General features: G+C 53.4%; 1 protein-coding gene across 3 annotated transcripts in view; it reads right to left on the bottom strand.

Annotated features, from left to right (window-relative positions):
• CORO2A (coronin 2A) overlaps positions 1-13,034 on the bottom strand; it is a 55,072-nt gene that overhangs the window by 35,848 nt on the left and 6,190 nt on the right. The window contains exon 1 of one of the 3 annotated variants that reach the window (XM_041763933.1): positions 1,149-1,310. The exons of 1 other annotated variant lie outside the window; for it this stretch is intronic. The gene's annotated coding sequence lies outside the window, so the exon portion shown is untranslated. Of the gene's footprint in view, positions 1-374; positions 394-1,148; positions 1,311-13,034 lie in introns of those variants that run through there. One more of the 3 variants, XM_041763936.1, reaches the window with a different exon arrangement.

Raw genomic sequence — 13,034 nt, 5'->3', positions numbered from 1 at the left:
TCCTCCTGATGAGATTAGGCCCAAGGGAGCGCCTCCTCCTGACATCTGATGCTGCCCAGAGCCAGGTCCCTGGCACCCAGGAGGGGCAGGGCACCTCCTGTGATAGACGGCCTGACCTCCCCTTGCACCACGGCCCCCAACTGTTCTCTCCCCTTCCCTCAAGCCTTGCAAAGTCCAGGCAGCCTTTTCTCTGGGAGACTCCATTTCTCCCCTATCCCAGCCCAGAGCTCCTTTCCTGATCTCTCTCTGACACCATCATTTCCCTTAAGACTCACCAACCTAGGTCCCCTCTGTCCTCAGGGGCAAGCCCTCTGCGGGACTTGGGTTGTGGGGCCCGGCACTCCCCCAGCCGTCTCTCCTCTCCACAAACTCACCCTTTAACCAAAGCGGTTTATCTGCTCTCCCCTCAAAGCATTGTTTTCCCAGGTGCGTCATCTTTGCTCATGCCCTCTTCTCTCTGCCTCCAAGCAAATCAGCAAACCAGGTAAGGACTTAGCTGGGCTCCTAGGATGCTCCTCTCCCTCCACCGTCCTGGACCCAAGAGAACTACCACCAGGGAGCCACCCCGGAGCACTCTCTAATCCTAGGAGGATACCCAGGGCAAGGAAAGAGGAGAATAGGGATCAAATCCTGGACCTCCACTTGTCTCTGGGCCTCGCATCTGCATCTGTAAAAGGGTACCCTAATACCTGCCTCACAGAGGCTTGCCGAGGATTGAACGAGATAATGGCTGTAAAACACCTTGCAAGCCTCTAGGACCAAGAAAGAGCTTGGCTGTGGCTGCTTTCTTCCCCGCTCCGGTCCTGCTGCCCACGTTCCTGCCTGCTTCCCTCTGTCCACTCATCCAGCCACCCACCCATTGGACTGCCAGGTCCTCCCTTCTGCTGTGCCCACTCGTGTCATATCCCACAGGCAGGTACCCAGGGGGAGACCCACCTGGCTCCTGGACTAGCTTCCACTCATGCCACCTGAACCCCCTCTCTGGGCACCAGGAGGACCCCCACCCACCCCCGCCTGGGCCTGTCACTTTCATAGCAGACAAGCCTGCTGCTCAGGTGAGAGAGTCCTGATTCTGACACCAATTTGCTCCATGACCTTGGGCAAATCTCATCCCCCCTCAGGTTTTCTCAGGCAGGTAATACTCTTACCTTGCCCAACTGTTAGGACGGTTCACTGAATGCTCTGCAGCCCACACGCACCAAAACCCGGAACCGTGAGGATGACACAGCTGTCTACCTATCGGCTGTCCCACTCCTCGGAGGGCTGGTGCCCTTGTGGCCTTGCTCCTCTGGAGACACAGAACACGGCTTCTTCCTGTTTATTCCCCTAAATTAGGCCCAGACTAACACTTTACAGAGATTTATTGCCCCACAATCTCCTTATCTCAGAGTTTCAAGAGACAAGGGTCACTGGGGACTTTCTAAAGCCACCACCTTGGAGAGGCTGAAAATCTGAGGTTCCACTTCCTCCTCACCAACCATTCCCTAGTAGAGCTTCTGAATTTGTCTTTGGACCGAGAGGGCCCCTGAGCCCTGGACAGGGAGAGTGCTAGGCTCAGCATTCCCCAGCGACCAGAAGCCCTACAGCTCCACTTCTGAGAATGGGCACCTGCGGCGGGGGGCCTACACTCTGTCATCTGTGGGTCCCCACCTCTGGCCCACAAATAGCTTCCACCTTGCCCTGTGGCGGGGAGCTGGGGCCCAGAGTGCCTTCAACCTGCATTACTGGGGCCCTCCCAGAGCCCAGCCTGTGCTGGGCACTTATGGGGGACAGGCGAGGATGACGACCGTGGCCGGGGCTGCTGACCCTCAGGGGCTCAGGTTGATGGGAGAGGCGGACGTGTAACCAGCGAGCTCAGTTCAGGGTGAAGGGGACTGAACAGGCTGCAGCAGGAAGGTGGAAATCCTGGGAGTGGGTGAAAGCCTCGGGGCAGGTCTGCTTGAGGCCAGCCTGCAAGGTGAGGTGAAGGGAGGCCCTGCAGGTGGAAGGGGGGTATGGTGGAGGAGGAGGGAGTGAGACACATCCAGGGAACCACGAGGGTCCGGTCTGGCCGGGGCCTGGGCTAGTGCAAGGTTGCCGTTGGGGCCCTGCAGGCTAGGTGCCAGCCCGGGCTCTGATGCTGGCTCAGGACTCGGCTCTTGAGACCATGGGAAGATGTCAAAGTGTGTAACCCGAGGTGTGGCCAGGTGAGAGCTGCCCCAAGGTGGCCCTGGCTATTGGGTATTTAGAAGCCTTGGCCGGAGAAAATATTTTCTTTCCTCAACTTTGGGCTTGTATCCAAGGAAGAACTAGGGGGGCGAAGTGGGTTCTGTTTTGTGCCCGCTCCAGCTGGCTGGAGCAGGGAGCTGCGGAGCATGGTGAAGAGCTGGAGGAGGAAGATTCTGAGGCCTTCCTTGTCTGGGCTTGGGAGGAAAAGCATGGGCCTGATGAGGGGGAGAGGGGCAGACCTGGGCTTTGCTGACCAGGAGCCAAGGGCTGACCTGTCTCCACAGGTCTCGGCAACTAGAGAGAGCCGTGCAGCCGGGAGGCCTGGCTCCTGGGCACATCTCAGCAGCTGGGGTTCCACACCAGAGAAGAGTTTCCTCTTTTCCCTCAACCCATCTCCCTGTGCTAAGAGTCCCCAGATGTGACTGAGGCCTGCCTGCCTGATTCCTGCCTGATTCCGGGCAGCCGGCATTCCCACTCCACCTCCCAGCTCAGCCCTGCACACCGGGGTGGGCTGGGGTGGGGGGCTCTGGGCAGCTCCTTCTTGCTCCCCCCCCCCACAGGAACGTGGGTGGACACAATGCTCAGCCTTAATCAATGCTTTACCTAGTGGCTGCAACAGCGACCCCGGGGAGGACGGTGAGGCTACTGCCTCCCCATTTCCAGCCTCCTAGAGCTGCCCCCCCTTCCCACCCAGAATCATTTGTTCAGACTGGGCCTGTGGGCCAAGCAGGGCAGGAGGCCCAGCAGAGGCTGAGGAGTACAGGAAAGATGTCAGCGCTCCAGGCTGAAGAGGCCCTTCTGGCCCAAGCCTGAGCCTCTGCCAGGACTGGTGACAATATCTCATTTACATTTTGCGGGAAGCTTTCCAACCCCGGGTCTCAACCTGAGAGGGCACCAGAATCACCCACAAGGCTCATTAGCTCCCAGATTGCGGGGCCTACCCTACACTTTCTGATTTAGCAAGTCAGTAGTGGGGTCCGAGAACCTGCATCTCTAACAAGTTCCCAGGTGACGATGGTGCAGTTGATCTTGGGACCACTCTGAGCCACCGCTCCACACCCCTGCTCTATGATTTGCAGAGTCCTTCTTGTCGCCCGCCCGGTTTAGGTTTCACGTTCACCCTGGGGTGGGGAGAGTTACCTCCGTCTAACGGACGTGGCGGGCCACGCTCAGCTCTGAGCAACGGAGTCACTTTTCCGAGGTTACACAACTGCTAGGCAGCAGGAACCTGTCCTCCAAAGGCTCCAGGGGCACGCAACCACTTCCTAACTCGGGGCCGCTTGGGGCTGTGGTGCTTGCCGTTCTATCCTCCAAACAGTCTCAATATATAAACATGGGCTCAGGCCAGCCCTGAGAAGCAGGCGGGTGTTCGGATGCCAGCCTCACTGTCCACACGGCAGGTGTCCAGGCCAGGTGGCCAAGACACAGGCTTCAGCGTCAGAGGCCCAGATATAAACCCAGACTCACCTTCTGCAGATCTTGGAACCACATGGGCACCTACCACTTACCAGGTTGCTATGCAACAGGGCCAAGGCTGAACACAGCAGCTAGCCTGGCACGCAGCGAGACGTCAGTAAGCGGCAGTAACCGGTGAGGGATTTGGAGAAAGATACTAAACCTTTCTATGCCTCGGTTTTCTCATCTGTAAACTGAGGTCAACAACAGAACCTAACCTGCAGGCAAACTGTAAGGATTCAATGAGTTTGTTAACTCAAAGCAATGCCTGGCAGGGGTGAAGCTTCTACATATCGTGGTCCTTTTTGTCAAGCATGATAATTTCAGCCCCGAACACACATCTTTCATTCATACATGTCAGCAAAAGCATTAAAGAAGAGAACAGGCTACTGTGAGATCAAAATTTCAAAATCACGGTGCTGCTGGTTGTACAGTCGTGCGAATGGACCCCATGGCACAGAACTAAAAGTGGTGACAATGGTAAATTTTATGTTATGCACATTTTGCCACAGTAAAAATGGAAGAAAAGAGCTAGCAGCACCTAGGCATCACGGCCCCCTTAGGCAGGCTCCACCTCTGCTTCTGCTCCCCCTTCCAACCCCCCCCTTTACTCCTGGCTAGTCAGGGGCTCCCCTGCCTGCGCCTCCCTCAGACAGAAGGGGCGCCTGGGGTGAGCACCCTCACGACTTTCCCGGGCACTGTTGGGAGGGCCTGGAGGGCCCTTCCCTGGACAGAGGGATGACTCCTCCCATCCATTTCCCTCTGGCTTGCTGCCCCTCTGTGGAGCAGGTTCTGGCTGCTTCTGGCGAAGGAACAGCCCCTTTGGGAGCAGTGTCTGCTCACATGGACTCCCACTGGGCTCAGCTGGGAGCCCTGCTCTATGCAGGGAAGGTACATCGATGTTCTGAGACCAGGGGGCCCGGCTCCACTCTGGTTGGCCCCCATTTACTGTGTGACCCTGCTCAAGTCATTGTCCATCTCTGGGCCCCAGGCCCCATCTGTACAATGGGAATGTGCACCTCTGTGCGCCAGTCTCCTGAGGCTTTAGGGAGGCTCTGAAGGGAGAACGGAGGCAAATGTGCTTTGTTCCTTTAATCTGTGACCACATGGAGACGCAGCAGAGAAGGTTACAGACACAACCAGGGCCCACCTGCCGGGCTCAGACACCAGTTTCACCACACCCTCTGGCTTATCACCTTGGGCAGGCTAGCAAGCTCTCCGGGCTTCGGGTCTTGTCATCCTAAAATAGTAAACGAGTTCATATATGACAAGCACTTAGAACACTGCCTGGTACATGGCAAATCCAAGGCAAATTCAAAATAAATAATAATAGTAACTTCTACTGAGTACTCACTGTGAACTAGGCACTGCTCTACGGTATGTAACTATATTAATGGATTGAAATGAACATTTAGCAAAAATGCATAAGGTGAACGGGGCTTGGAGATCAAACCAGAAGCACAAAGTGTCCATGTCCTTTCTTTCTCTTCCAAGCGGCAATACTTAAAGATCTAAAGATTTAGGGGTGGAGGGGATCATCTGTGCTGGGAGGCACCCAAACTCCCTTAACGGGTAGGCAACAGAGAAAGCCTTGCGCCCCTCCCCCACCCCTTCATGCTGATTTAGAGTCTAAAGCTCTAATTCTTATCTAATCTAATTCTCAGCCAGACACACTAACTCCCTCTCCCAAATGATCTTATTACATCTGGGGCAAAAAAACAAAAAACAAAAAAACCAAAAACCAGAACAAATGCTTCAGGACTGCCCAGGGTCAGGGCCCCAGGTGGGCATCCAGCCCAGCTTCCTGTCCTCCTTTCCACACCACTCTGAAAAGTCTGCGGGTCTTGGCTTATACCAGTCTAGTGGTGGGAAGCTCACTCCTTCTGGGGGACAGAGCAGCTTAGCTGTCAGACTTCCTCCTTCTACTGAGCAGAAATCCACACTTCCCCTCCTGCCCTGCCTCTAATCCTCATCCCTAGAGCCTCACCACCGCATCCACTGCCCCTGCCACCCACAACCCTTCAGAGATCTGAGGCCCCTGACCCCATGCCCCTGCCATCGATCCACTCAGGTGGGGGACTTTCTTGTGTGACTAAGTCTCCTTCTTCTCATTTTGGTTGCCTCCCCAGAATGTTCCAAGCTGTCCCCATCTCTCACCCACGTTGGACCCTGGTCATACACAAACCCTCCAGATGGGGGCTGAGAACCACTCAGTAGAGCATGTCCCCCAAAAGCTCCCAGACTCACTTCTTAGAATAGTAGTACCACTGGCCAGACCACAAGATCTCTCAGAGGGTGCAGAAATGAAACTGAGTCGGCTTGTCCGGGGACATCCATAAAGGGCAGAACCAGGAACAGGATCTGGATTTCTGGCATCCCAGCCGGGGAGAGTCCTCTAAGACATGGAACAAAGTTTCCTTTGATCCTGTGCCTGGATACAGTACCAAATATTTTCTCCTTATCTGTGCTGCTGCCCTCAGAGGGACAAATTCCAAGCATGGCTGGGGAAGAAGTCTTCTAATTGTGAGGCTGGGGGTGGGGAGGGTCATTCACCCTAGCTGGACCCCCCTGAGTCTGAGACCTTTGAAAGGTGCGCTGCATTTCTCCAGACTGTGGTTTCGGCTGGGAAAGATGGGGCTCCTTAGGGTCGGGAGCAGACCCCAAGCCTTTGATGCTAGAAGGGTCAGCACGGCCTCAGCCCCACGATGGGAAAGGTGAATCGGGGCACATCGACTCACCCTCCATTTTTCCACGTCTCCAGCTGGAGACCGACACCTGTGCTGGGCTCTGTGGGCCCAGACATCACTGCCCCCGGGAACAGGTAGAGAAATGGAGAAATCACACCCCACTTGAGCAAAGTTTGATTACAAATGCAGTGATTTGTCAGAAGGGGCAGCTGCATAGAAAAGGATCAGGAGGTTAGAGCAGGGGGACTTTTTTTTTTTTTAATCATTTACTCCTTCCAAAGAGAAAAAAAGAAAACGAGTCCCACTCTGTCAATATTTTATGTTTTATACAAGTAACTATCATCAGGGGCTGTGAGGCATAACATACATCTCCACGAGGCGAGATTCATCATTAACCAGAGTGACTTTAAATCTGTATTTCAAATAGCGTCACCCCCTCCACAATTTAAAAACATCTTGGGCTGACTTCTTATCAGACTTGATTAGCTTGCCATTGTTTTTTTTCCCCCCTTGTCTTGTGGCTGCTGATGTGATCATGCTGGGAACCCAAGTGTTCGTTCCTTGTCCCCTCGTACTGGTATTAGAACCCCTAACGACCCACTGTTCAGATAGGAATCTTCTAAAACCACTTGCCCATTTTGTGAGGATTAGCTCAAACTGGTTAATAAAATCCATAAAGCCAATCTGGATTAATTAGTCTGGATTAACCTGATTAACCGGGTTGAATTAATTGTACTAAACTCCCGAAAACAAAGAGTAGGGGATGTCCTTTGTCATCCTTTCTCAGAGTGCTTTCCCCTTCTCCCCAGAGACTTCTGGAGACGTGAGGCATGAGGCCATCTGACAGTCTGAGTGGTGACAGTGGGTCTGCACCTGCCAAATGTGAGCAAAGCTGCATGATTTTCTCTTAGTATTTTTTCCTGCACCCCAACAAGTGTCTTGCACACCCCACTTTGGAGGCCACCAGAACAGAAGCTGGGGAGACTGTCAGGATTTTCAGGGTGCACAGGCTGGTACAGATCATTTAATCTAACGCTCTCACTTTTCAGGTGAGGAAACAAGAACTCGGGAAGGGATGTAACTTGTCCAAGGGCACTTGGCGGGTCAGTGGCAGATCCCAGAGAGAACACAAATCTCTAGTTCTTGATGCTCAAAACCAGCTGCTTCTGTGTCCCCACCACTGTCCAGCCCCTCACTGGGCTGTTCCCAGGCCCCTGCATGTCTCAGTCCTCTGCAGCCATATCCCCTGTGCCATGAGGTCACCTGCTAGCTCTGAGGGTGGCTGTGCGTAGCATGCATGTGTGCATCCCAGTAAAGTTACAAGTGCTATCAGGACATGGAGCCGTCACTAGGCCATGGTTCCAGGAGTCTCTCTGCTTCACTCTGAAGCCTTGGCTCCTCATCTGTAACATGAGGACTAATCAATACCAGCCCGAGGGCTGTTGTTTGGGTACCCCTGAGGTCCTGCTGGTATCTGCAGGCTGGGAAGTAACCCCCGAGGGGCATTACTGCTGTCCTCACGCTCTGGAAGGTTCTTATTAGGGCAGGTGAGATCTGGGGTGCTCCTAAAGCCTGGGGATTCTGTGACTGCCAACCACAGCCCTGGATACTGCAGGCCTTGGAACCCCTGCAGCCCAGTGGTCTCCCCCACTGTGCTGGTCCAGGCCTGGTGTGGTGGTGAACAGCTGTGGACATGCGTCCTGGGCCTTCTGAGGCATGCCTGAAGTCCTGCTCCCATCCCCAAAGCTCTACTCCCCCCTGCGCTAATCCTCCTCATCTCCCACATCCTACTTGCCTCCTCCAGGCTGTCCTTCTAATCTCTGCACTTGACTTCTAAACTGAGTCCCACTTGGGCCACAAGACAGAAGCATCCCCCATTCTAAAACCTTCCATGGCTTCTGAGTTGAGGATTCAAAGCCAAGATGTGGCCCAGGAGTAAAGCAAGAAGAGAGGTGGGGCAAGGTGGGGGAGGGCGAGCGGGAGGGGCAAAGGCAGGAGGCCTGGGTGCAGACAATAAGGGGTGCATTTTCTGTAGAGGACTTAAAGACAATAATAAGACTGGCTATGGGACACCTGGGTGGCTCAGCGGTTAAGTGTCTGCCTTTGGCTCAGGGCGTGATCCTGGGGTCCTGGAATCGAGTCCTACATCGGGCTCCCTGCATGGGGCCTGCTTCTCCCTCTGCCTGTGTCTCTGCCTCTCTCTGTGTGTGTCTCTCATGAATAAATAAATAAAATCTTAAAAAAAAATAAGACTGGCTAACAGTGACTTTTTATTATACAAGTCTAAACAGTGTCAATGAAAAAATACTCCCCCCTGCCAGGGCAGGCTACTCCCACCTCCCCACCATTGGCAACCGGCCAGTACCCGATACTATTCCCTAGACGGAGCCAACTGGACCGTCTGTTTGCCGCATCCCAAATAGGCTCAGTATGCTTCCCATCGCCAGCCCGAGGCTTGCACTTGCCAATAGGTCCTGCTCACCACTCTGCACATTCAGCTGCTGTAAAGTTCAGCTTAGCTGCTCCCTCTTTCAGAGTCGCCCCGAATGCATTCCCACCCACCCCTTGGCTGGCCATAGCCCCGCACCAGGCCTCCTGACGCCTAGCCCTGGCCGTATGCAGACCCAGCAGCATCGGGTTCTCGTGTCCCAGGGAAGACTGTGGAAAGGAACCACTCTCTGGCATCTGGAACCCACGGCACAGCAAACCACACGAGCAGAGCTACTTCCTTGCTGTGTGACCTTGGACAAGTCTCAGATCCTCTCCAGCCTTCCCCCATACAAGGACCATATCATCTCCAAATGACCTCCTTTCCATGTCCTCAGTCACCTCTTCTCTTGGCCACACCTTGCACTCTGTCACCGTGTGAAAATGATCCACTTGCTTTCAAAGTCACTAATTCACGCGCCCCTGGCTTACTGCACCCTCCCCCCTTCAGCTTCCTGTCACCGGTCAGATGTGACCAGGCACCCTTGTTGTTGGCACCCCTGCTGGATAAAACAGGTTCAAGCCCGAGGAAAGAGCCCGGTGCCACGTACCGCATAACCCATTTGGCGCTGCCTCCACTCTGCCACCAGGCTTGGATCCAGCCTTTCTGAAAGGCCAGCTCCGGTGATAGCATCTGGGCCACGCAATGTCCACACACGGTGGCGCCTGGGACACCCTCCCACAGCTCCGCACCCCCGAGACCGCCCATCAGGGGCCTCCTCTCCCTCCTCGCAGCCTGTCTGCCCCTCCTCCACCTCCTCCCATGAGGCCTGTCATCTCATCGTCACCCTGAAGCCTTCACCCACTGACTTACTTCCCACCATCCAGCAAAACTCTGGTGCTGGATGAGCCAGGATATCTAAGGAGGTCTCCACGAGAAAAAACAGACAAAATCCAAACCAGGACAAGAGGTACCAATGGGGGTGACAGCTTTCCCACTACAGCTCTTCTCCCCCCAAGAGCCTTCCCTCTGTAAGTCAGGTCTTGTGAGGGCACAGCCACAAAGCCACATCCCAGGGCTCACCTGTGTGGCCGCCTCCTTCTTGTACTCACAGCTAATGCCGCCCCCCCACCCCCAGACACCTCCTAAACCTTCCACTTAGCTCTGCTCCCACTGGCACCAGCTGGGGTCACCTGCACATTCAGTCTCACCAACCAACCATCTTGCCCCCAATCTTTTCAAAAGATGCCAGTCTGAGCATGTCACCCCACGGCCACTGCTCTAGGACCCAAAGGGTCTGGCCCACTCCACCTCTCTGGCCTCATCTGCCCAGGAATCAGAGTTGGAGACATTCAGTGCTTTTTGATTTTTTTTTTGATTCCTCGAAGGTCCATTTCATTCAGCCTCCAGGCTGTTTCTTTTGTCCAGCAGGCTCCCCTTCCCACTTTTACCCAATTACCCCCTACTCATCTTCCAGGTCTCGGCTCCAAAGTCCTTCCCCTACGACAGCCTTCTGCAGTGACCCTGAACTAGGCACCTTCTCTGCTCTGCAAGTTTTGATGCCCTCCCTTCTCTGTCAGGCACCCATTCCAGGTTTTGTGGGACTTTAGGGTCACTGGCCATCTCCTCTGGTCTGTGAGCCCTCCAGGGCAGCACCCATGTCTGTTCTTCTCTGTATCCTTAGCACACGGCCATGTTTCACAGGCACACAGTGACCAATACATGAATAAAGATCTCATTCACAAAAGTAAATTGAAAAATAATTTTGTAGGAAATGAACGAATGGGCCTTTCTGGGTAAGGCTCTAGGATAACCTGTGCGGGGCAGGTCTCTGTGGTCTCTCTGCAGGGTGGCCAATCTGCTCCTGGTACTGATCCTAACAAGGACGAGGCTAATGAACCAGCCAACAAGCTCTCAGAGCTCTTTCCTGTCCATTATTTCCCCAGCTCCCCTCGAGGCCTCCCCCCATTACTCATAGCCCTGGGTGTTTAATGACCAGTCCACTGGGGCATTTCTGAACTCTGAACTGGCATATGTTCACTCTGCAGCATGAACACTTTCTTCTTCCCAAGGGCCAGGACTCAGGAACCTTTTCTTTGTGGGGTTGGATGAGGAAAAAGTGATGGATGGGTTCAAATCCCAGCTTTATCTTTTGCTCACTGTGTGACCTTGCAAAAAAAATCACTTAACCTCTCTGGGTCCGTTTCCTTATCTGTAAAAAGAGGACAAGAATATCTAGCCAGTGGGTCGATACAGGATTAAATGAATATACATACATGAAGAGTCTAGTGTGAGGCCTACTGCATGTCATATCTAATTGATTCTAAGACATAGTCTTTCAACATTTAGTATCTTTGAAACTGGGATACAACTTACAGTTTGATGTTTTTCTTTCTTAATGGATTATAAAATAATGGTGTACCTCACAAAAGATGGCACCCTGCATTCAATAAAATATGACAGTAGCTTAGTTTCTTCAATACCTTTGTAAAGAGGTGGGAAGGTGTGGAGGGCCCCACAGACCAAAGACCAAGAAAGTGCATCTTTGAGGGAAAAGGGTCTGCTGAGGTCTGGCGTACTTTAGAACCCTAAAGCATCACAGAATCTGAAGGCACAGGCCCTTCCATAGCCAGCTGGGCCTCTGGACCTGTTCGTGCTGCCTCAGACCCACTCAGGGGGTGGTCCACACTCCAGTAGAACCCTTACCTTTCTGGATTTGAGCCTATGCTCCTGCTGATGTAGCCTGCAGTCCCTGGCTTGGACAGTCTGGTCACAGCGCTGACTGTTCTTGCAGACACCTACAACCCCAGTCTTTGTCCTAAGAAGAGTCCTAGAACCTATCCCAGAGACCTCTCCTTCAGCTACTCCTTCATCCAGCCATCCCTGGACTCTGCTCTCAACTGTCCTGGAAGGCCAGTAGGGGAGTATCATCCAGGCCTCACCAAGTCCTTGTGCCATGGGTGCCTCCTTAAGCCCTCCAGCCTGGTGATGTCAGACTGTTAGACCACCTGCATTATATTGTCACATATGTTACATACAGACAACTTGTTAAGAAATAAAAGTCAAATAACATGTACAAATTTCAAACTATAAAAAAGACGAAAGTGATCGTGATGATCAACCAGCTTGATATGCATCTATTTTTCCATATGCACACGCGTGTAAATACATTCTTCTCCCACATTCAAATCCAAAGAGGCTCAGTCTCCACTTACTGTTCTCTGCCTTGTTTTTCCATTTCATGTGACCTTGTGGACTTCCTTTACATAGAACGGTTTCTCCTCATGGCACTCCCCTGTCTTCCACTCCCTCCCTTGGCACGTCCCTTAGCCCACGCTCCCCTACCCTGGGTCCTAAGGCCTGGCCTGTGCTTATGGCTTGATGGCTTTCTGCAGGCACGTGTGCCTCTTCAGTGGGGCAGGGCTGTGACTGGGTCACGGCTGTCCTCAGGGCCCCCTCTAAGCAAAGCCACACCCTCGTACAGAAATACTCTTGAGCTCTTAAAACAACGGGGTATGAGGTGAATTGAGCCTCTCCGTCCCTGTTGGATTTGACTGGAGGCCTTTTAAAACAGACTGGATGTTCTCTGAGACCCAGAAGGATGCTGGCCCTGTATTTCCCTAACCCTCAGGGGCTCCAGACATCACAATAAACAACAATGAAGAGGTGCCTGCCATTTCATAGTTCAAAAGCACTTCCATGCTCTTTATCCAATTTCAAGCCTCACAACCACCCTATAAATTAGGAAAGCAAGTATTTACATTTGAGCCATTTTACAGATAAAGAGGCTGAGGCTCAGAGAGGTGGGCCATTTACCCAATGACCTTCCTCACTTTCCTCGCCTCCAATATCTGGCCGACTCCAATCTCACTCACAACCCAGCTGGGGCATCACTTCCTCCGGGAGCCTTCCCCACCCTCAGTTCCATCCTAAGGTTAGATGCCCCTCTTTGAGGGCCCAGTCCCTAGGTTTCCCTATCATGGCTGGAGCCCCCCACCCCCAACCCCAGGCTGAGTGCCCTTGAAGGCAGTGATGGGTCCGGGTCATCTCCATCCATACTCTCCAGGCACAGAGAAGCCTCAGTAGACGGCTGCTGGGATGAAGATCATTACAATCATCAGGGCAGGAAATATTCTCCCCACTTTGTGAGTGAGGACAAGGGGCATAAAGAAGGGACGTGACTTGCCTATAGAGCACGATATTGGCCAGGTCAGGTCTCCCTCCTCAGGGGCGTGGCTTCTTTCCTTCCACTGCGT

This window comes from Vulpes lagopus, chromosome 7 (genome assembly GCF_018345385.1).
Source record: "Vulpes lagopus strain Blue_001 chromosome 7, ASM1834538v1, whole genome shotgun sequence".
Classification (NCBI taxonomy): domain Eukaryota; kingdom Metazoa; phylum Chordata; class Mammalia; order Carnivora; family Canidae; genus Vulpes; species Vulpes lagopus.
The sequence above is the reverse complement of the archived record's forward strand: the minus strand, read 5'-3'. Positions and strand labels throughout refer to the sequence as shown.